Source organism: Dermochelys coriacea, chromosome 7 (assembly GCF_009764565.3).
Source record: "Dermochelys coriacea isolate rDerCor1 chromosome 7, rDerCor1.pri.v4, whole genome shotgun sequence".
Classification (NCBI taxonomy): domain Eukaryota; kingdom Metazoa; phylum Chordata; order Testudines; family Dermochelyidae; genus Dermochelys; species Dermochelys coriacea.
In genome coordinates, this window is record NC_050074.1 from 90436223 (window position 1) to 90462066 (window position 25844).

Consider the following 25844-nt stretch of genomic DNA (forward strand, 5'->3'; position numbering starts at 1 on the left):
ACTGTTCCAACAGGCCCATTTGGGAACTAGAGGTTGGATTCTATTACAGGAGAGGACTAGGCGGTGAAACTTGCTCCTTCTAGCTATTCGCCTACTGACTTGGACTATGATTGCTCACCAACTTATAAAGGGTGGTTCAGGGAGTTACAGGGCGGGGAGCTGTCCACTGTAGACAGTTTCATTCAAATGTTATACTGAATGTATACAATGCAATGAGTGCATTAAGAGAATCGATACATAAAACTAACGATAAAAACAACAAAATGTTTGTGAATTAGCTTTCTTGTACACATGATAGAGGATAATAAAATATAGGAAATAGAAAATACAGAAACCCATTGCAAAGCTTTGTCTAATTGCGGAGACAATCTCCTTATCAGCGAAAACAGGAATATATAAGAAAAGAAGGAAAGGTAGGAAGGAAGCCTTTAGTTGCAGAATGTTTAAAAAAAACCCTAAGGTATTCTGTATACATTTGAATGTTTGCTGATTTTGTGCTGTGGGTTGATCGATCATATTTAATTATGTCTGGCCATATTTTGTATTTATTTACATTTAAGTGCCAGTGTTATAAAAATAAAGGGATGGGTAACCACCTTTCTGTATACAGTGCTATAAAATCCCTCCTGGCCAGAGGCAAAGTTCTCTTACCTCTAAAGGGTTAAGAAGCTCAGGTAACCTGGCTTGACCACCTGACCAAAATGACCAATAAGGGGACAAGATACCTTCAAATCTGGGGGGTGGAGGAAGGCTTTGTCTGTCTGTGTGATGCCTCTGCCGGGGACAGATCAAGAAAGCAAGCAATCCAACTCCTATAGAGTTAGTAAGTAATCTAGCTAGAAAATGCATTAGATTTTCTTTTGTTTTTGGCTTGTGACATTCGCTGTGCTGGAGGGAATGTGTATTCCTGTTTTTGTGTCTTTTTGTAATTTAAGGTTTTGCCTAAAGGGATCTCTATGTTTTGAATCTGACTGCCTGTGAGATTATCTTCCATTCTAATCCTGCGGAGTTGTTCTTTTATTTTTGTTTTGTTTTTCTAATAAAGTTCTATTTTAAGTTTCTATTTTAGGCGCCTAAAAACCCAAGACTGGTCTGTGCTCATCTTGTTTATTCTCAGGCCTCCCCAGGAAAGGTGGTGTAAGGCTTGGGGGAAGACGTCTCCAAGTGGACTCTTCCCTAATTCTTTGTTAAATCCCTTGGTGGTGGCAGCGAACCCTCAAAGGGCAAAACGTTTTTGCCTTGGGGAAGATTTACCGTAAGCTGCTAGAAATAAGTTTAGGGGGTCTTTCATGTGGGTCCCCACAAATGTACCCTAGAGTTCATAAAGGCTCAAAGGTTTACGAGAGTCAGAGTGGGGAGGGAACCCTGACAACCAGATATATGTGAGCAGTAAGAAAATAAAAATATGAGATATTGGCTCTTTGTAAATACTTTAAGTAATTGGTGTACTATTCCAATCTCAAAATAACATGGAAACAGAACTTGTGCAGATTTGTCACCTCACATTACTTGATAGTGATTCTCACTATCACAGATTCACAACCTAGCAAGTTTATGAGGAACTCACCTTTTTTCACTACTACCTGCACTATCATAATCAAAAGTAATCCACCCTGTTGATCACTCTTGTTGAAAATAAGAGTTTGAAAAGAAACTTCAAAAGGTAACAGACCAAATACAAAACAGGCAGTGCTGTCTGCATGTGTCTGCAACAATTTCAGTGCCTCTACTGCTGCTTATAACTCTACTAAGCAGAATGCAGAGTGAAATCGATAAAACTCTTGTCTATTTCCTTTATTTTTCATATATGTCTTCCCTATGGGCAGCATTTAAACTGTCACAAACATGTTAATCAATCAACTTTATCTACTTCCGCTTCATTAGTCCTAATAAAATAATAATAATAATAATAATAATAACAACACTAGCAAGTTCAGAATTAGAAAGGAACACTCAAAAATTAGGGTGGTTCAGATGCAGGAATTTGGTTTTCACTCATCTCTACTTTAGTCTTCAAAGCACTTTACAATGAGTATTTAATTACATAGCAATCTGACTCTAGGAATACTGTAGGATTATGCAGAAATTAGAGCATTGGATTCACACCACCACCAAAATTGTATTATTGCTTGGTCAGTAGACAAAATCCTGCTTATTTGTACTGCATATAGAATGACCCCAACACTTTGTTTGCATTACTTTCATAATAAGTGTGGATGAGCTTTCAAGTTGTCATATTCTTTACTCATGATATCTCATCTCTAACCAACTGTTGACCTTTGCCTTGCTGGCAGAATAAGCCCTAGAAATGCCCAAAGAAATTCTCCATCAAGTCCATTTTACTGTGTCACCTTGTTAATTATGCTGTCATGCCTTGTACTCAGAATGGATAAACAAATCACATTAAGAGTTTGTGTCAGGCTCCCATGCTCTCCAGACCACCACCACTGACTTTCAGATCAAAGGATCTGGGCCCAAATCCAACAGAATTCCAAGTTTCACCCATAGCTTTGCCATCCTCTCAGACAGATACTTTCAGTCATCTAAGAATCTTGAAGAACCAACATATTGTAGGCTGTGATTATTATAAAGGCTTATGAGAGTCAAGCACCCAGTTCCCTCCTAAAATTCAGTGGGATTTAGGCACCTATCTCCCTTAAGGCTCCTTTAAAAAAAAAATCACATCCATAATCTAATAACCTAGAGGAAATCATCATAAAGAAAAAAAATGGAAAACCACATTTACCACCAAATGATCATTACCAATCTATCAGAAGACAAATACCCATACTGAAAGGTACGGGGAGGGGGAAATCTCCATTTGAAAGGGAATATGAGAACAAACTCATGAAAGTGCCTCCAGTGAATGTGTCAAAATCTCCCCAGTTCGGGTGTGAGTACATTTGGCCCAAACTCCGCTTTAGTTACATTCCTGAATAACATTGGCTTCAATGGGTTTGCAAGGTTGTAGTGTACAGGAAGACTTTGGCAAACCAGTAAAGTGCCTGAAACCACTATGGCTTACTGCTAAAAGCAGCCAAGTCAGCAGGCTGTAAATTGGCCATTCAGAAGTCTCAGTTTAACCAAGGCAGGAGGGGAGGGGGGCGGGGTTTGGGTGCCACAGAGAGGGCAAGTTGCCCTGCATCCTTCCTGATAAGAATTGTGTTGAAGTTGCTGATACATGCATCTTAGAAGAGCAGGATGTGCCCCAGGAATGTCTATTGGGGTCTCAAGGCTGCAAACTCTGGAAAAACCCACACCTGGTTAATAGATAATCAGAAGGAACCTCTCGCTTGACCATTGAAACTGCTTACTTAACAAGTTTGCTTTAAGGGACATGTCATTCTATTACTAATGTAAAAATAAGGGGAAAAAGTTTGAGGTAGGGGGACTCTCCCTCTGGATGCATCTTGTGTTCCCCACTAGCAGTCAGGCTGCCGCTGTGCCACTCGAGAGCCACACTCAGCTTTGGTAATTATCAAGGGTTGGGGTGTTTTACTAACCTGTTGCAGACATGTGTATAAGTGCTTGAGACTAAGTAAAGTTTAGCTTTAAGTGAAAGCACTCTTGTGTTGTCCTGTTTGTGCCAGCCATCTATCGGTTGGATGGCCGTGTCTCCCCTGATTTATTTCCTGACAAACCTCGCACAGAGTAAAAGTTACCAAGAGCTTTGGGTTGAAAGAACCCCGGGTAACAGTAGGGATGGTCAGAATGTAACCCAGTGAGTAAGATTTGTACATTTGTTTTCATAATGTAGATTAATATTCAAGATCTAACAACAAAATTTCAAATTGCTATATCCCAAAGCTGTAAGGAATTGAAATGTTAAAAATAAAAGGTTGTACAGATGCAAAGAAAACAATTTTCCCCAGTTGCATGCAAAAAAAAAAAGCCACCCAAAAATTTTAAAAAAAATTATATATATATATATTTATTTTAAAAAGGCATGTGCTGTGCCAGACCTTGGTTGAGCCTTGCTCAGTGAGATGAGATTTGGCAGGTCTGACAACAGATGTGTGCCTGGGGAGTTCACTTTGTGATGTAAATTGTCACCTGGTTTCAGCAATTACATTCAATATTGTTCATAACGGACACCACATTTCTCTGTTCATTATTTCAAAATGTAAGTATCTTTGCAACTTTGATTCTAGCAGGAAAAGAAAATACATGGTAAGGAAGAGGAGATTCCCATTTACAATGCTGCTAGGATTTCACATTGAGGATCTCAAAATTCTTTGTATATTTGTTTATTAAAACCCTTATCTTGCAGTCCAAAATAAAAATGCCTCATATTCTCTTGAAAAAATTATCAGCAATTTTCCAATCACTTGAAAACTGTTCTCAGAGGAACATTCACAACATCTTAAAAGGTTTGTTTATATGCTGGTTACAATAAACTCATATTGTGAGCTTCATGTTGTAAAGAAGAATATAGTCCTTATCTCATAACACAGGATAATAGGCTCTTTTCTTACACACAATAGCAGTTTTTAAAATCACTTCTCTTAATAGCCTTAGTCATAATGATAGGAAATTAACCTCATTATGGCTACACCTTACCTTAAAACTTCAACACACACACACACACACACACACACACACACACACACACAATATGAATCACCCTCAATTGTTTAGGGGGAAAAGGAGCATATTATATTGAAGCAGCCCTGGTAATTGGTGCTAATCCTCAGTATACTTTTATTAATTGCTAAATTGATCTCTAATGCTGTATATAGAGTAGAGACTATTAAAAAAGCAAAATTCCCTCCAGAGTTGGATTTTGCAGGGAATTAGGGCAATCTGAATTTCAATACACTATATCTGACAGAGCGCACGATTAGGAAGAGAACACAAGACATTCCTGAGCTATCATCACTGTGTAGCATATGCCTGTGCATATGTGCATATAAATACAGATGTTAATGCAGATGTGACTAAATATACATTTTGAGGACTATTCTGCACACAACACAGGTTACACTCCACCGCAGAGTTATTTTCTTCTAATAAACAGCAAAATTAGTTGACAAATTCAAATTGGCTGCTTATGCAACAGAAGTTTTTTTATGGGTTTCGTTCACCTCATGCAAGCAAAATTACCAGAATACTGTATGTATGATTATTTTATTTTGGTTAAATTTCATGCAAGTAAATATATATATCGATTGCCATGAAGAATCCCACACCAAACTGCAAAGAACTGGATATAATAGCACCATGAACTAGTCCTCAGTCATGTGATTAGCTGATTTAGTCTGATCATTGCAAATTAAAAGAATTTTAAATTAAATTAAAAGAAAGAGCAATGTTGTAGCTCTGTGTAGCTGTTCCAAGAAGCTACCTTTCACAGTAAAAGTTTAGTGTCACCTGAAGAAAAAAAAGTGTGTCTTTATAATACCTGAAGATTGCACTACCCTGACAACATAATGCACCTCAAGGCTGTGTTAGTCTCACAGCCAGAGCAGCTGCATGGCTTCAAGTGATGTCAGCAGAACCTGAAAAGGCTACTATTGCAATTAGCATTTTCTAGGGGCTTTCCAAGATGATCTGATGTGCCTCTATCTTTAGAAGACTAGTAATGTTGCAAGATATGGAAACAAACCCCTCTGGTACATGTATCTAGGTAACATCTCAAGAGATCAGAAAGTTGCCCTGTGGAGTTGTGTGGTTGATGGCCTGAGACAAACTGAAGTGGAAAGCATTCCAGAGTTAGATAATTACTGAAAACATAATCACCAGCTACTGATAGGATTTGTGGTATCCTGTTTAGTACATACCTGAGAGAAGCAACATTTCCCCCACCCCAAAATCCCCAGCAGTAACACTGACATCTCATAATTCTCTCTTGGCCAAACCATCTAATTTCTGCCTCTGCAAAGGAACATTGTGACCAGACTATGTGCATGCCTAAAGGAGTAGCACAGAGACAAAGACACATTACAAACATAAACAAGAACGGGCAATGGCAGTGCATTGGGTCCTACTATCTATGCAGCCACCTAACCTGCTTTGCCTAGTAGACCAAGATGTGAATAAATTCTATTGAAAATTACACAAAAGTTCAGTACCTCATGGCCAGAATAGCACAATGCAAGTAACTCAAGCAAAAGAAAGACAGACCACGGCCTATGGAGAACCACAAGGATAAGCTTTTTAAGTGGAATTCATGATATCCATGACACAAGACACTAACTGAGCAAAACCACAAGAAAAGAGCAGAACTGAAATATTTACTCATGGACAATTTTGCCCATTGCAAGTTACAGGAGCCAAAGGAGAAATAGATCCTTAAAATGCATAATATATATTTGTTCTAAAAATAGTGCTCCTCCATTGCCCATTTTTCATTATTCTACTTCTAGTGTTTATGAATTTTTCACGATTGTTCATTTGGAAACTTTTCTGTTTACTTATTTTTTGGTCTACAGAAAAATATTCAGTTGGCCTCTTTGCATCTATCTAAAAATGATTTTGCATTTAAATCCCTCATCCAGAGATGTTCACATTGTTGTATCTGAACTGGATATAACCCCATCCCCTTTCCCATAGGAACCACCCCCCAGTGAATTAAACACTGAATTATAATCTCCTCACTCCTATACGCAGCTTTCATTTTTGTCCTGTTAAAGAGTACATATACCAGAAATAGTCAAAAATAAGATTTATGGCTGGTCCTTCTGTCTACACCAAGAAGAGAGGCATTCTAGAGAGGAACCACAAAGAGTTACTGTGGAAACCTAGCTAGCTTTGCTAATAACCTACAAAGCAGACTTCCCATGGCCCTGTCTTAATGGATAAAAAGTGTGTGTTCAATCATGTTAGCTTAACATGACTGAAAGGCCCTATGATTGAAGCGCCATCTTAGAAGCCATGTTGAGGCTATGTTCTCCACAGGCTAAAATGTGGCCAGCTAATAGAACTTTAAAACATATTTACTTGCATCATAACAAGGACTGAGAGCTTTTCAGTCATGTTAAGATAATTCAACTGAACAAACAAATAAACCCACCCGCCATCCAGCACCATATTTTTGCCCATCGAGAGAAGGGACACACTTTTTCCATGCAATAATGGCAGAGAGGAATTCTAGAGTGACATTTATAGATAAAGAGCATTGTCTTTGTATTTAAAAGTACACCTACTAGATCTACTCCCAGTGCACCAGTAATTTGTATGACACTGAATGAAAGTTGTGCTTAAGTGCACAGTAGGCCAAAATATGCGAATGTTTACAAATGCTGCATTTGTAGCATCAATTTACATTCATACTGAGAATGACAACAAAGCCTGAACTCAGAATCTCTAGGGGAGAGATTTTTGAAAATATCTGAGGATTATAAGAGCACAAGTCCTACTTATTTCTGTGGGAATTGTGCTCCAAACTGCATTTTGTTGGAATATTGTTAGGAGTGTACATGCATATCACATTCGAAAGAAGATACTACTTAAGAAAGCACATTTCAAATATTGTCCTAAAGATGATTGCAATTTAATGAATACCTGAAACTTCAAATATTTTTCTCCAAGTTTTTTAAAAAGTTTCAAAAATAAGGGTTATTTTAATTTCCTTTGTTAGTTTCCCTCTTTTGTATATCAATCAGCAGACCAGGACACGATACAGAAATGTGTTAACTTCAGTAGTTCAATATCTTCTCATGGCAATTAAGAAGGTGAGAGGTCCTTCCTAATTCTGCAATATCTTCAGCATCTGCAACACCATGAAATAATGTTAACTCAATAGTGAGACCCTGAAGAGATGGATGGAATGTCATAAGAATGGTTCTACGCATTGCTCTATGACAGATACCAAAGGGTGTTGATGGGTGATGGTTCCTCTTCCCTTGGAGCTTCCCTTGCTTAGGGCTCAAACATTTTACCTCTCCAAGGTATATACAAAGTCACAGGAGAAGTTTAGGGGGCAACATGAGCTGGATAACTACTAGCACTATCTATTTTGTTGAAGGTGCTCAGCTACTATAGTGATGGACAGTAGTATAAAACCCCCTAAGATGGATAAATATGCTGATGAAATTTGCTTTTGTCTCCTTTTTATTGGATTAGATGAGCACAGAGAAAGAGACCTAGATGAAAATTGATTGGTTTAAATTCAATCCAGAAAAGAGAAAGGATACCAACTGGTAGGGAGAATACAACAATGTAAGATGTCAGAGCAATCATTGTTAGCATGTTATGCAGTCTCAGGGCCTTACTAAATGCACTTAGATTCACAAATTACAACTATGGCCAGAAATAATTTTTTCCACCTTCATCTGGCTAGAAGATTTAATCCTTCTCCCATCCAGGGTAAAATTTCAAAAGGCTTCTATGTCATTTAGGTACTAAGTCTCATTGAAAGTCAACGTCAAGCCTATGTCACTTTTAAAAGTTGGCCTTAGCCTCCAAACTCATCTAGGTGCTGTGGAAATTTTTACCCCCAGTCTTCTCCTTGGACATGCATAGTTTGTTACTTCCAGGCACAAATCTAAACTGCCAATTGGACTTCAGCTAATTAGAAGAGAGGCAAGCTAGCTAGAATATTTATTTACCTCTGTTCCATATACATTGGCTACCAGTGAATTCTTGTGTGAAATTCAGGGTACTAGTTACAATCTTTAAATTCCTTAGTGGTTTAAAATTCACTCCCCTCAAGCATCACTTCCAACATCTGTAACTAACAAAAAGGGAAAGTGAGAGCATGTGTGTATGTTTGTTTCATTTGCACCATTTCAGGTCTCTGTTCAGACAAAAGGTGCATGGTTGTAGAGCCTAGAGCCTGTCCAATCCTCCTCAGCTCTTCTATTTAATATTTGGAGGGGCTCATTTCCCTTGAGGGCAGCTGAACAACTCATTATATGACTACCTTAGCTCTCTCCTCCCCACATTGGAGACTGAAATTGAAGTTATGGAGAGATCTGAGCACCTTCAAAAATGGAAAAATAAATGACTTTCTCCTGCTTTTGGAAATTACTTTATATGTAGCTTCATAATTACACATGGAACATGATAAACTCCAAAATAAGGAAAGAGGTTCACAATCTAATCCAAGGTTTAAACTACAATTGAATAGAGGGGTTTTTATGATCGATTCAAGGGCCAAAGTTGACAAGTCTGTAGGAACTGGTACTGCTTGCCAGGGAGAAAAAAAAATAAAATAAAAAAAAAGATCAGAGGAGGCCCCTTAACAAGTAAAAGATGTGTTTCCCTCCACCAGCATAGAACCCATTAGATAGGGTAGATGTAGCTCACCTTTCTGATGACACTATCGCTTATCCATAATAATTGTGCTAGCTAGATATATTGAGGATGTTGATTTTTGGGACTGGCTTTTATGTGGCCTATAGCTTGCTTTTGCTTGTATCATGCTGAAAAGAGAAAATACTAATCTGCTAAGAATCACCAGAAAGACGTAATCTTTACCAGTATTGTTAAGAAGGGTTTGGGTTTTTTTTTTTTTTAAACTGATGTCATAACAAGTACAAACACTTAAGTCAGGAAAAATCTAATGCATCAGACAGATAAACTGACGTCTAAATATATTGGAAATATATGGATAAAATAAGTTGTTTGTCAGAGGAAGAGGAAATAAGTGAAAGTAAAACTATATGCAACTATATTACTGTACCAAATTGCAAGCTAACTTCAGAATTGATCCAAACAACAGTGCAAGCTTCTCAGCATCTTGTTCCAACAGGGATTTAGGGACTGTGATATGTATATGCCTTTCCATTATGCATTAATACCACCTAATAATAAATCAATCAAGCTGGCTCTGAGGTCTCTCTGATTACTAATAAAATCCTTGTTGGTAACAAAGGTAAAAGAAAACTTGAGGGTAAATTACTGGGACCTGCAATTACCATAGTTTCTTCTGCCCTATGGAATACATCTGAAAAGTTATTTGTAGTGCCTCACGTATCAAAATGCATTAAACTATCTCCAACACTTGATATCATACATTTACAATGACTAAAGAAATTCAGAATGCTGAAGTGTTTACAATACAAAGAGCATGCCTCTATTCTTTGAGAATAAGCAGCACAGGCAGTGGTTTTAAATGTTTCAAAGTTAATATGAACTATACAATGTTCTTCTCTTGCCCAGCTCTGCCTTCTTCTAGGCTTAACAAATAATGTACAAATAAAAAAGGAAACTCTGCAGGTAATTAGTTTATAGCAATTGTACAGGGGAAAGAGACAGAAAAAAAAAGAAAGTAGGAATTCTCTGTGTAGCTTGAAAGCTCATACCCTCCACCACAGAAATTGGTCCAATAAAAAGATATTATCTTACCTACCTCATCTCTGTTTTAGTGCAAGTTATTTTTATGCCCATGTTTTTAGTAGTAGAGCTTGTACATTTTTTGAAAAATAGAGAGACTTATCAGTAAACCATAGGGGGTTATTTTAGTTACAATAAACATTTCCTATGAACTAGTGTTTTGAAAAAAAGGGGTTCACTTTTGTTCAGATACGCACTTGAACTTTTCAGTGCTTATCAAGACTCCTTTGATGTAGTAACCAGGCTAGAAGTCTCAGGAGAACAGACTCCCTTGAAAGATTTCCTATACATCTAACTTTTTGCAAGGGTAGAAATTGCTTCAAAAAGGGAATTTAGCTATTCAGTGCTTCTGCTTTCAGCCCAATGGCAAATAACCTGGAAACAAGAGACATTGGGTGATAAATTGAGTGACTAACCCTGCAAAGAGATCTGCTTGTGCCTCATTGAAGTTTATGGGATCCCGCAAAAAAAAAAATCTTTTTGAAGGAGAGGTCCCTAAGTAAAACTTCAGTGTATAAAATAGACTTGAGCTCAGTTCAAGTGTTGGGCGGAAGTCAAGTCTGTTTTTTTATTTAACTTGAACAGGAACATCTAGCTCACCCGTAAGCCTATTTTAAAGTCAGAGAGCAGGCAAAAGTGTCATCCTTCCCACTAATTATACAATAGTGCTAGAATTTTAAGGAGTATTGTCTCATTCCAAATATTATCCCTCTCTTCGGAATCAGCAGAGCTGCCTGGCAGCTTCAGTAGCGGGGATTCCTGGCTTCCCACAGAGTGAGTTGTTAAGACTGAGTTTGTGGGAAATGATCTGGGTGCACCGCGTTCTTTTGCTCCCAGCTCCAGGATGTGGCAGGCCCTGGGCCACCATTTGAGAAGCAGTGGCAGCAGCAGCACAGGCTACTTGGCACAGGAGCAGAGTGAGCTGGAGAGAGCAAGCAGAGACTGCCAGGGTGAACTTAGGAGGAAGAAAAGATGGCTTCCAGCAGAGAGTGATCCCGGAAGGGATCTGTATTGGTTGGGTCTGTCCCTGGTAGGGACCTGTATCCAGCAGACTAACCCCAGAAGTGATTGTCATCACTAGCTATCAGAGCCAAAATGTCTGGTCACGTGGTTCCCTGGATACTGCTCTGGAGTCTGCTGTCTGTGTTTCCAGTGTTGTCCAAAGCAAGATTAGAGTCTTTATAATCCCACATACTATCGGTGAACGGTGGGAGACGAGGAGGGGACTCTGCAAAGGTACATACCCTCTCCCCAATTTAAAGTATCACAGGTTCTTATACACCAGTTTCAACTCAGTTACTTTTGGGCAAAGTTCTTATGGAAAATATTATCTGATGAACTCTGTGATTCACCAGTGCTACTATCATATTCTTGTCTCAGCCCCACGCTGAGTTTTCTGGTTGAGTGTTTGGCTTCCAGTAATGAACAAGATCAGGTAATGCTTCAACAACATTCATTCAATAACTTCTCTTTTATATTTACAATGAGAATGCTTGCTCCCCCAGTTGTTCACATGGAAATAGTAATGCCCCACCTTTAGGCTTTATCAACAAAGCCAATACTTTGGGATTGCTGTTTGACTATACAGAAATTAATGGAAGTGAGACATTTTTAGAGACATTTCAGGTACTCAGAGAAACCTTTCTTTAACTTCAAGGCTATGTTGGGGAGATTGTGGCAGATTTGGCAAGAGTCCAAAAATCTTAGAGTTAGTACCCTGACGCCCCCCCTTTGGAACTGCTACCCCAATAGGGTATTTGGCATTCCCTTTGATTTGGAACAGCTGGACCATGTTAACCCGGTCCAGGCCTAGTAATAAAGAGTTGAGTATGTGTCAGAAGGGTAATGCCAACATCCAAACAATTCTCTCATACTTCTGACAGAGAGCCGTACTATGGTCCTTTGTGAAGTATTCCAACCTCTCAACCTTGTTTAACTGAAAATATTTCAGATTTAAGACTAAGAAATCCTAGTTATAAGTGGCTGTGGTTCTGGTTTTTAATAATGTTTCTAGGGGAAAAGGTAAGCCAGAGAAGCCTGACTGCAGCACCATATATACATAGTCTTAGAGAGAGCAGTGTTTTATTCTTTTCCCAGAAATCAAATTCAAAAGATAGAAAGTGTTTCCAACACAGGATTACAAGAGTAGAGGCAGAATTTAAAGACTGGGGGGGGGCTATTAAGAAAATCTGGAGTATGAGAGTTCTCCTTAGCTACAGAGGCTATTCCGTAGAAAAGGTTAAATAATAATACAAATAATAAAACAAATTACCAGTCCTTCTTGTAAATCCTGTTAGCTTCTAGCCTATTTGGCTGAAACCAAATGGTCCAGAATTAGGCTTATTGCTCAAAATAATATTCTAGGGTCAATTTAAAAAAAATCGAAATGGACTCTAGGAGCATCTTTGCTTTTATTTTTGCCATGTGAGGATATATTTTGTTGAGCATTATGACTAATATGATTGTGATTAAGATACTGGGTTAATAAATTTGATTTGAATAATGGAAGAGAATGAATAAGAAACTGTAAGAAGAAAGTGCACAGTTCAATTAGTTTAGTGGCATTATGTTGCAACTAGAACTGTGCATAACTTTGTAGTTTGCAGATGATTCTGTGAACTTTATTTAGTTTTAACGTTGGGTTCACACCAACTCAAGTTTCCTTTGAGTTTCAGGCTCAAATGAATAAAAGAAAATTGAATTGAAGCCAACCTAGACAGTCATTTTCAGCATCAGAGCTCTGGCTGCAGAAGGGAAGCGAGTTAAACAGAAGCTGGGAACTCTGTAGGGGCAGTATGTTCAGCCACCTATGGAAAGGAGCATCTACTGTCACTCTCCCATAAATGTGAAAATCCCGATAGTCCCCAATCAAAACACAAAGGGCTTTGTTTCCCTTCCTAAATAAGAGTTGTGTGCATTTTCAACCCCACTCTTAGCTTACGCAATTTCTTGTGCATAGTTATTCGCTTTAAATTAATTCAGCAAAATATTATCAGCTGCTTGTTTAGCAGCTTGCTTTGTTTAACAAACAAGTTAGCCTTGTTTATCGTACAGTACAATTGAAAGAAATCTCACTCTCCCAAGATGCAATCCACTAAAAATAACCATGGCAACACATTAACTTCAGAGCTGATCTCTGTATTTCTAGTTTATAGGATTCTGCTGGCCTTTATTAGATTTATTTAACTTGAAGACATGTCTAATATGTCCATTTTCAATGAAAATTACAAAATTTGTCCATTTGGGATTTAATTCAATAAAATCATAATTATGATTTATAGTTTACTAGTGTGAAAGCACTTGATTAGTGGATTAAATGTGACTCAGTATTGACCATCAACAATTAACTGACATTTCTGATCAATCCCTTGACCAATAATATTTCTTCACATAAAATGGGGAGCTTTGCTTTCAAATTTTCATCTTTAAGATATGTAATTTAACTGTGATCTTTTCTATCATGGTTAGAATTTCTTATTGTTTTTATCCATAATCAACTAAAGCCAGAGGAGATCTGTCTGAGATTTGGAGACACATACGCATGCATTTTTAGGGAAAACTGACATTCAATCTACCAAAGCCAACTGTTCACCTTTCTAATAGCTTTATTAGATTCTCTTCTCTTAGTCAATGAGAAACTGCTGAATTGGAATTAATTTGCAAACTGGATACAATTAACTTAGGCTTGAATAGAGACTGGGAGTGGATTGGGTCATTACACAAAGTAAACTATTTCCCCATGTTTATCCCCCCCCCCCCCCCCCACCGTTCCTCAGACATTCTTGTCAATTGCTGGAAATGGCCCACCTTGATTATCACTACAACAGGTTTTCCTCCCCCGCGCCCCTTCTCTTCTGCTGGTAATAGCTCACCTTAAAGTGATCACTCTGGTTACAGTGTGTATGGTAACACCCAATGTATATAAATCTCCCCACTGTATTTTCCACTGAATGTATTCAATGAAGTGAGCTGTAGCTCACGAAAGCTTATGCTCCAATAAATTTGTTAGTCTCTAATGTGCCACAAGTAGTCCTTTTCTTCTGGCATCAAGTAGCTCATTTTTAATATTAAGTGCAGAAAATGGAAAAGTTCAACATATGAGAAAAATCCATTTCTTCACCTAGGATTGGATCAACCTTTCTCCGAACATACCCGTGGCCTGGGGCTCTGGCAAGTGAAATGAGGACTGTGGGAGATTACCAAATCCAGCACCTAAATATGCGTGTCTCAATTTCCCCCTATTATTGGTGCGATTTGGCAGACAAGCTAAATAAATAAAAGTCCACCCCTTTCTGGGAAAGCAAGCAGTCAACCCCCCGCCCAAACAAAATCCCTTGGCTCTAATCTACACTACTAACTTGTCAGTATAATTATGTCGCTCAGTTATACTAACACCCTCCCATTGACATAGTTACTGCCTCTGGGAGGTGGAGTACCTACGCTGATGGGAGCTCTCCTGTCGACATAGGTAGCATCTACACTAAGAGCTACAGCTGTTCCACTGCAGTGCTGTAAGTATGGAGAAGCCCTGAGCCGCCTTCCACAGGCTCAAGCAGCCCCCAATCCTTCATCAGGCTCTAGTAAGACCTACTACTCCTCTTACACATCTCCTTCCTCTCTACAGTCTTCCAGCAACTAAGTTCTTATGCAGTGTAAGGCTATTTCTATCACCTTCTGAATATCTTTGCACTCAGTGTAAACAGCTGTAACTCTGTCCAGTTCAACTGGATTAATTCTTTCCTTTCCAGCCTAGGGAAGGGGTTTGCACACCCTGTCATATACGATGCCCTACAAGAATGGATGTCAGTAGATTAGGCAGAAGCCCAGCTCTCTGCCACCCCAGGGACAGGGTCTGTGCTCCCTGTCACAGAATCTTTTCTACATGATGTTTTGGGATCATCCTGGGAGTGGGGTTTGAAGCACTTCTGCTCTTACACCCACAGATGCCCATGGACTTGAAGGAGGGTGGGGCCATCTGCATAGCACAACTTTGTGGCTATCTAGCATCCTGCTTTACCCTCTCCCCTGTCTTATGGAGCTGCTCTATCAAAGAGGTCTCCATCATGGAAATACCACTAGCAAATTAATAGTCCTTGCCTTGTGAACTATAGAAACAATGAAACTTTTGTGCAGAGAGCCAAACGTCATTAGCCTTCAGAGCTCCTCCTTAAACAGCTTGTCTCACCACAAGGATAAAATCTGAACATGGATGTGGTGTCTATGCACTCTCCCAACAATGAAGCCCTGTTTTACATAGCACAAACAAGTGCATTTCCCATGATTTGCCTGATCAAGCTTCATCTTGTGAAGTTGTTGTAGTGAGCCCAGGGTCTGGGAGATGAACAACCTGCTTCAACCTGCTATCTTGAGAGAACAAAAGAGAAAATATATAGATGCATCTCCCAGGAGCTTATATGACCACCCAACCAAGGTATGAACACACTTTAATTAAGCTGCATGAAAAAATGCAATATAAATAAAGTTCTCTCAAAAGGACATTAAAATATTACTGGTTATCTGACAGAACAACTCCAGATAATTCAATGCTACCGCTGACTGACTCATGATATGGGGCATGGTTGGATTCCTGACAGTCCACCAAACCAAACCATGATGCTATGTGGAGAGGAGGTGGTTCAGCTCAAGAAGACAAAGACCACGACAATGAGGAAGAAGAAAAAAGATCCTGGGAAGCATGTCACTTTATAGTTCCAATCAGAGAAGGTTCACAAAAAGACTACCAAGCAGAAATGAGCGTCAGGATAATCATAACAGCTCAAGCCTGGGGCTTGCTATTAGCTGGGCTGTAGGAGGCAGTCACCTCCAACTTTGTTTTTCAGTCCACTGTCAGCAGCATAGACCAATCAGGGTCTCATCTCCCTGGACTAGCATACAGCAATCTACAATCAGCCGGACTGGCAGTACAGCTGGAAACCAGTTATCAGTGCAGTATACGACACAGAAAACTACGTTATACTGCACTTGAAGCCATCATTCACATTCATTGCCAAAGCAGTCTTAATGGTGACATTAAAACAACAATGGAGCTTGTCAAGGGTAGGCACGCTCTTAATAAAGACTCTGTTATTCAAACATCATGCAGACACTGAAATGTTACCTGTGCAGAATATTCAATAAGTAGGATTTTTTAAAAAGAGTAAAAAAGTTTTCCTTAATTCATTGTCAGAAAATATTCTGAAATTTGAAAACTACAGTAAATCATTTGCATCACAAAACCTCTGCTGAAAACCACATCACCTGTATTTTAAACAATATTTAGAGTTCTGAACTTCACTTAGCGATTAATTAATATGAATCAGTATATGTGAACTTTGACCATTTTTAAAGCACAGAAACTGACCTATTATTCCTACAGCAAAGTAGTTAATTGATTAAAAAAAAATACTGACCAGTGTTCATGAACAGTTCGATTTTTTTTTCAACTGCAATGAAAGCCATCTGTTCCACATGGCAGATTTCATGAATTTTCTGGTTCATTTCTATATTGAAATGGATACTTTAATGAGGAAAAATGTGGTAAAGTGCTGAAAGCTTCATTAAAGCACACTTTGGTTGCAGGCAGAAAAATAGACATCTGACAGTGAAGTAAAGTCTGACCAGACTTTCTGACCTTTGTTTATCTGTATTGTTGTCTTTCTAGGTATTAGAACATTCATGTAGTAACCAAACTCATATTCTGTATATGCTAATTATGTGTTGAATCTGAATTATTTTTATTCTAATAAAAACAGCATTTGCAAACTGATTTAATCGCCCAAGTCCAACTGCAAAAAGGCACAGAAGTATTTTATGTGTTAACTTTCAATGCACAGTTACTACTAATGCCAAAGACTACTGTACATTTGAAACGGCAATAAAATACGCAGCTTTGGTTTATTCTAAACAAAAACCCAAATACATTTTTGTAAGCCATACTGTATTTAAAAAAGTATAATTTACTGCCAACATATGGACCTGATGGGGAACTAGTAGACTCTTAAAAAAAAATGCTCACTACTATCTGTCTAATAAATGTTGAATGTTTCTCCATTTTCTATACCTGCCAATTAACTTTTTTTATTTTATTAAATCAAGTGTTTGCCCAGGCTTAGAAAAACCACAACAAACGTATAAGCATGGCTTGCTTTTGTGCTCACGCAATTTATTAAACCAAGATGACATTCCTGCACTGCATGAAACTGAAAGAAATGGGACTTAAGTCAAAAAAAGAGAAATTGTATGAGAATTTGGAAGAGAACAACAAGAGTCTCCAAATCCAAATATAACAAACTGAATTTGCCAGTGGTTGGGAGTTGCCATTTCCTACTTAATTACAGACATGAGTTTCAAAAGTAATTATTGATCTTGAGTGGGTCAGTTTCCGCATTTCCAAATTAAGACACCTTAGCATGATTTTCAGAGGGTGGATGCTGAGCCCTTTCTAAAAATTAGGTGCCTTCAAGGTGTCTAAAGAGGCACACAAAAAATCACTAGACAGTGACACTTCTGAAATTGTGGCTTCACTTTATCTACTTTAAATAGGCCTTATTTAATTGTAATGACCTGGACCCAGTATAAAAACAGATCTGGCATGTAACATCAGACCAGGCCAACTCAAAGTGGATTACTTTTGGATATAACCCTGTAAAGCAACTTGAAGAAGGTAATCAGCACATGCAGAGCCTTCAACTGAAGAGTTCCAAATGTCTCCCCCCCTTAAGCTACCTTAACTTCCAAATGGGGATAAAGGAGTCAAACATTTGATCACATGTACTCTCCAACTGTGACAGCAAGTCTTACTTTGGTTGTCCCTGATTGCTGGGAGAAACCCTTAGAACCCTGGGTCTTCTCTAATTTAGATTAAGCACTGCATTATTTTCTGACTGGACCCCTAAAGGTAGCTTAAAACAATCTTTACTTCCCTCCTTTGATCTTGTGCATACGCACCACAGCCAGACAAGAGGATCCAACGTATGGTCAAAACAAAAAATAAGATAAAACATTTTCTTCTTAATATACTGAAGTTCAGACGTGTGACCCTGACTAGCATTAATAAGAACTGCTTATTTGTGCAAAAAGTTGAGAATATTCTACAATTCTAAATTCTCGTACTTTGGTGTAGTCATACTAGGGAACAGGGGCAGCCATTCCATATAGACAAACTAGGCAGTCACCTAGGGTGCCAAGTTAAATGGGGCGCCAAATTTGAGGAAAAAAATCTAATTAAAAAAATGAAAATGAAAAAAATACAAACAAAACAACAAAGACGTCATTATTTCAATTCCTGTGCATTTACAGAGGGAATATGATTTATTAATGTCAAATCTTTTATTTACTGCAAAAATAAATATTTTAGCAAAATTGTTTTTTAATTTGCGATGTAGGGTCAAGATGACCCACTCCGCAATTTTGATAAGCAGTAACTCAGCCACAATGAAACACATCCGCCGGCGGTAAGAACTGCAATGCTAGTGACACCCAACTCAAATATATATCAAGGTCGAATAGCTGGAAATTCATGTAGAGTGGAGATATTGTGAGTTGATACATGTCAAATGGTCATTTTAACACACATTGCAGGTAGATGGTTAAGAATCGAGTGAATACCATGGAAAATTGTGTTTCTTGGTTTCAAAGAATAAAGAATAACATCTTTAAGCGTTATTAAACCTTAGCATTATTATTGGGTTGTATAATTATGAACTTTTCTTTGTTATAACTGGTTCACATGTAATAAATAAGGTCCATAAAAGAAAAGGAACAGCGTTAACACTTAATAGACTATGGAAGTGATGACATCACACTCCAAGTGGGTAACCATGAGAAAGGGGATTACTTTCCAAACAACCGGTGTCGGGTTATAATGTCCAAAAAGGTAATTTTGTTTCCATGTAAATGCTGTAACTAACTGTTTTAATAGGTAGGTGAGTATGTTACTAATCATTGAACCTTTAAGCAGTGAAAAAACATGTTGGGATAGCTGCAATGTGGTTTAAATCGCCAAACATGTGGTAGGTGTGTCAACCATCCTTAACGCTATAATGCTTGCAGTCAGAAGCACAGTACAGAACAATATTCAAATGCCCCATGACAGAAAAAGGAAAAAGAAAAACACTCAGGAGCCGAGTATCGTAAATGAAAGGCTGAGAAGGAAAAGGACCAAGCAAAACAGCAAGGATCCTTCCTGAAATATCTTCTCTTTAATCCAAATAAAGATGGAAATAGTTCACAGCATCCAGATGGAGGAATTTTATTTGGAGAGGAGGTTCGCTCACATCCGCATGGAAGCGGTTTGGAACATCAAGATGAAAGTACATTACTTCGAGATGAGGGTAGCTCACATCCACAAAAAAGCAACTTGGAAACTCAAGATGATGGAAACTTACTTCTAAATGAAGGCAGCTCACAGCATCAGACTGATATGGAAGTGGAGAAAATTTATTCATCTTCAGAGACACATGCAGTAATTGAAGTAAATGAAGTAGAAGGAAAGAAAGGATGAGGACATTACAAACAAGTTACAATATGGGGGCCCAGCTTCATGGCCCAGATGCGATGACAGTGTGCGGCAAATTCTTGTAGAACATGAACCTGAACAAATTCATGAATTTCCCTTCCCTAAGGATAGAAATAAAAGAAAATTCTCTGCTCAGCATTACAAGAGGAAACTCAGTTGCTGGCAGCTCATCTAGGCCCCCTCCCCCCCCGCTTGGGAAACTTAAAAAAAATGGCAAAGCATATAGAAATGCCATGAAACACCAACACTGTTTAATCTACTTAACCAAGCAAGGGAAAGGTACTATTACAGTAGAGCCTCAGAGTTATGAATACCAGAGTTATGAACTGACCAGTCAACCACACACCTCATTTGGAACCAGAAGTACGCAATCAGGAAGCAGCACACACATACAGCAAATACAGTACAGTATTAAACGTAAACTATTAAAAAATAAATAGAAATAAAAATAAGATAAACAGAAAGCATTTTTCTTCTGCACAGTAAAGTTTCAAAGCTTTATTAAGTCAATGTTCAGTTGTAAACTTTTGAAAGAACCATAATGTTTTGTTCAGAGTTACAAACAATCCCAAGGTGTTCATAACTGAGCTTCAACTGTACATGATAGCACACAATGCAGAGAAAGTACACAAGCAGTAAAACTTGATTTAATCTAAAAAAAGATGAGACCATAATAAAAACCGAACTAAAAGGAATATTTCAATCTGAGTTTCTCTGTACACTGTGTGAACAAAGGATCGAAGATGTGTTGGGGAGGAGTGGTATATAGTAACTAGGGCTGTTGATTCATTACAGCTAAGTCGTATGATTAACTCAAATGAATCACGATTAAAAAATTAATCACAATTAAATGTGTGATTAATCACGCTGTTAAACACTAGAATACCAATTGAAATGTATTAAACATTTTGGGATGTTTTTCTACATTTTCAAATATATATCCATTTCAATTACAACACAGAATACATAGTGTACAGTTCTCACTTTATATTACTATTTCATTTTTACATGGCAAATTTTTGTAATCAAAAGTATTTCAATTCATCTCACACAGGTACTGTATCATGAATGTGCAACTTACAAATGTAGATTTTTTTAGTACATAAACTGCACTCCATAATAAAACAATATAAAACTTTAGAGCCTACAAGTCCACTCAGTCCTACTTCTCGTTCAGCCAATCGTTAAGAGAAACAAGTTTGTTTACATGTACAGGAGATAATACTGTCCACTTCTTATTTACAATGTCACCTGAAAATGAGAACAGACATTCACATGGCACTTTTGTAGCCGGCATTGCAAAGTATTTATGTTCCAGATATGCTAAACAGTCATATGCCTCTTCATGCTTCGACCACTATTCCAGAAGACATGCTTCCATGCTGATGCTTCTTTTAAAAAAAAAATAAAATAAAATAAAAAAAAGTGTTAATAAAATTTGTGACTGAACTTGTTGGAGAATTGCACGTCTCCTTCCTTCCATGGTTTTACCAACATTCTGCTATATATTTTGTGTTATGGTAGTCCCAGCACATGTTGTTTGATATAAGAACATTTTATTAACTGATCCAACAAAACATAAAGCAGGTTCCAATATCAGATTTCTAAAGACAGTTATAGCACTTGACCCAAGGTTTAAGAATCTGAAGTGCCTTCCAAAATTTGAGAAGGACGAGGTGTGGAGCGTGCTTTCAGAAGTCTTAAAAGAGCAACACTATGATGTAGAAACTACAGAACCACCAAAAAAGAAAATCAACCTCCTGCTGGTGGCATCTGACTCAGACAATGAAAATGAACATGCATCAGTCCACACTGCTTTGGATCGTTATCGAATAGAATCCATCATCATCATGGATGTGTGTCCTCTGGAACGGTGGTCGAAACATGAATGGACATATGAATCTTTTGCGCATCTGTCACATAAATATTTTGCAATGCCAGCTACAACAATGCCATGCATGGACCTGTTCTCACTTTCAGGTGACACTAAACAAGCAGCATTATCTCCTGCAAATGTAAAAAAAACCCTGTTTGTCTGAGCAATTAGCTGAACAAGAAGTAGGTCTGAAGTAGGCTTTAATGTTTTACATTTTTTATTTTTGTGCATGATTTTTTGTACATAATTGTACCTGTGCAAGTTCAACTTTCAAGATAAAGAGATTGCACTACAATATTTGTTTTAGGTGAATTGAAAAAAATACTATTTCTTTTGTTTTTTACAGAGCAAGTACTTGTAATCAAAAATATAAAGTGAGCACTGTACACTTTGTATTCTGTGTTGTAACTGAAATCAATATAAATGAAAGCATCCAAAAAATATTTAAATAAATGGTATTCTATTATTTTTTTAATTACACAATTACTTTTTTTTAAATGGCCCGACAGCCCTACCAGTAAACAGAAAAGGCTTTGTGACCAATGTAAAATTAAATACATTTAAAGTAGCAATGCTTTGCTCCCTTACAGCCTGCCTTTTCTTCATAATTGATTTACACTGAAATCATAGTATTGCATTAGTGACATCAAAATCATTCCTATGGCAATTTTTTGAGGCACATGGATAGGACAAAATAGAAGAGGGGTCCCTCTTTCTAGCTCATTTTTCTCTCATCTCCTCCCATCCAGTTAATCCCAGCTATAAAAATTTTCATTAATTGTGTGTTGTCCAACTGCCACTGTTAATAGTCTTGGTGCCATGCTTTCCTGAGCTGGTCATTGCTGTCGACAATTAGGGCCACCTATAAAAGGCCAATACAGCATACCAGGAGATGCAAGGGGGTACAACATTTAATGAATTTTAAATAAAAGGGAAAGAAAAGAACTCAGTTTCAAAGGGCCATGTCAACTTAATCATATTTCTGTCTGAAAATGTTGTTCCTACTATAGTTACCAAAAGCTTCCAAGAATATGAGAAATGACCACAAAGGAAGGTCATGAGTTGATAGATCATGAGTATTGAAAATCCTTTCATCACTATGAAAAATATTATGATAATGGTATAGGTTATTGCCAAAGGCAATGAACAATATGCCATCTGATTATTGTGAGCTGAGCAGTCTGGCGCCTTGGAGCTAGTTTTGGCACCAATGTAAAACATATTTCTGTTGGTTCAAGGAACCAGTGGCAAAAGTATAAATGAACTTTTGAACAGAAATAGAAGTACTTTTTGGAAAATTATCTGTGTAGTATTAATAGTCCTCTGTGCCAGCTAAGCAATAGCTAGTTCTCCAGATGATCTTGGGAGTATATACTTTCTGCATAAAGATAATAATGTAGTATATCAATCATTTATAAAAGAGTCTGTGTTTAGCTTGGATCAAGTCCTTAAAATTATTATTAATTCTAAAATAGTTTAAAAAGTAAGATTTGGAGCCAAACTGGATAAAATCTTTTTTTAAGAAGTTCTATATATAGCACTCATTTCGACTGTAGATAGAGATGAGTAGGGAAAGTTCTTGTGTGTATATAAGATGAGAGAGAAGCTAAGACTCAGAAGCAGTTCTGCTACCCAATAGCGGAAGAAAACAAGAGGAAATTCTAAGAAATGAATGTGAAGGGGCAAGTACAAGAAATCTCACAGATCCCAGAAAGCACTGAATTACATAAGAAGTAGTAACGAAGGACTTTGAAAGGAAGATACATGTCTGCACATAAAACTTACAACTACCCATATTTTAGCACAGAAATTTCATTTATTTATTTCAAGTTGCTGAAGCATCTATCTGAATCTCTAAGCGCCTTCAAGGCTTTAAATAATACAGACATTTAAATCAATCAATGTCTTTAAAAAAAAAAATCTCTCTCTCTCAAAAAAAAAATCTTCCACCATATTAAAAATAAATTTCTCCCCCACTGAGGCCCCAACTCAACCAACCCTCACAGGGCAAGCCTGGGAAAATAATGTATATAGGCATTGTAGATGACCAGATGATAGAAGGGTATGCAAGTTCCAGAGTCACAGGCCCCGTCTCAGTTAACACTGCCATTAGGCCTTTTTTATTTAAAACCTGAGGTCCATAAACTTGAGCAGCAGAGTTGGTCATAACCACTGTGGGATCACATGGTGAAAGATAACAAGTTTCAGAGTGGTTGCCGTGTTAGTTTGTATCAGCAAAAAAAATAAATAAATAAAAAAATAAAGACAAGGCACAGAAATTCCTCATTTACAGCTTTATAAGTTAAACCTGACACTTTCAACAAAGACTTCTTGGACATCCAGTAGTAGCCAAAAGCCCAACATGACATCAAAGTTGAAAGTATTTTTCCTCAAAAGAGGGAGTAAATTTGTTCTCAACTGTACTGAGCTTTAATTTAAAGATCAGATGTGAAAGGACTATCAAGCTCTTTGGGAAATCTGACACCCCGAAAGTCCTCTTTCGGAGTTTAGAAGTCAAAAGTGGCTCTGTGCTGAAGGATCTTTTTGTTAAGGCTGGAGGTAGCTGAACCATTGACAAATAATATGGGACCATCACCCCCAAAAAAGTGATACTCAAGATCACCGTTTTGTAAATAGCTGTGGTGGACATCTCTACATGAAGGAAAGTGATGCATGAAGTCATTTACAGGACTGCTAGCCATTTCTAAGTAAATCTTCTCCTTTTGGTGGTCTGCTAGGCTAATCCAACCACAAGGATTCTTACTAAATGCAAAGATCTGGAGTTTTTCATATTTCTGAATCAGAATTCAGTTTGATTGAAGCTCTATTGTAACAAAGACTGATCATAGCTTACTGCTCTTGCATGGCAACAATATTTCTCTCCACCTTTACACTGTAACATAATAATTTGAGAACATAATGGTGGGCAGAATGACGACTGGGGAACACAAGGGAAGCTGCAGAATTCTGAACCAGTTGCAGCAAAGTTCTAATCACCCCAGGACCAGATTTCTAAAGGTAATTAGGCACCTAAAATGCACACCAGCACTTTCAAAAGCACATAGGAGTTCAGCTCTCATTTATTTAAAAACACCTCAGTGCCTAAAGTCCCACTAGGTTACTTTCTGCATATTCAGGTGAATAAACATCTATAAAAATCCCACTGTTCTAGCATTATGCCTGATTCACTGGTAAGGCTAGGAAACCTTCAGTCTGGAATAGTAAATGAAAATTCACAGTAACCCAACCTCAGTTTTCACCTTGTTAATTCACAAGCAACATTTTTTAAATAATCTGATCATAAAAACAACAAGGAATCTGGTGGCACCTTAAAGACTAACAGATTTATTTGGGCAAAATCAAATTTTCCCTCTCTTGGTATTGACACCTCCTCATCAGTTATAAGGAATGGACCACATCCACCCTGACTGAATTGGGCTTGTCATCACTGGTTCTCCACTTGTAAAGTAAACTCCCTTCTCTTCATGTGCCAGTATATTTATGCCTGTATCTGTAATTTTTGCTCCATGCATCTGAATAAGTGGTTTTTAAACCCACAAAAGTTTGTGCAAATAAATCTGTTAGTCTTTAAGGTGCCACCAGACTCCTTGTTGTTTTTGTGGATACAGACTAACACAGCTACCCCTCTAATCTAATCAAAGTTATCTGAAATAATTATGATGGACTCTGATTATTCTAGATGTCACAGGATTTACTCACCACTGGGGTGCCTCCTTGGGACTGTATCTGGGGATTAGCTCCACTGAGGCCTGAGGTCCCTTGCTCACCTTATGGCTTCACCTGGTTCTTTTTCTCAGCCTCAGAGTCCTCCTTCTTCTTCATGACTTGGCTCTTCAGCAAAGTCATTATAGTCTTCCCCTTCTGGGGTATCCCATTCTCACTGGATCAACTGTCCTCATACTCTCCAATCCATAGCAAGGTCCTGTGACACTTTCCCAGCCACTTGTAGGGGAATCTGGGCCTGCCCACTAGTCCAGGTTTCAGGCCAGGGACCCTATATCCACTAACTATGATCTCATTACTCCCAGACCCTGTTGCTATTTCCCTGAACTCCTTCCTATTTTTCTGCTCTATCTTCTGGTCTCCCTATCCTCTGGGTTTACCAGCTCAAACTCCCTCATTACAGCAAGTACCTGCAGACTACTTAGCTCT

General features: G+C 38.0%; 1 protein-coding gene across 4 annotated transcripts in view; it reads right to left on the reverse strand.

The window, feature by feature from the left end:
- The window catches only part of PRKG1 (protein kinase cGMP-dependent 1), an 869388-nt gene that overhangs the window by 642293 nt on the left and 201251 nt on the right, over positions 1-25844 (reverse strand). Inside the window, exon 1 of one of the 4 annotated variants that reach the window (XM_043518662.1) lies at positions 25460-25819. The exons of 2 other annotated variants lie outside the window; for them this stretch is intronic. The gene's annotated coding sequence lies outside the window, so the exon portion shown is untranslated. Of the gene's footprint in view, positions 1-25391; positions 25820-25844 lie in introns of those variants that run through there. One more of the 4 variants, XM_043518661.1, reaches the window with a different exon arrangement.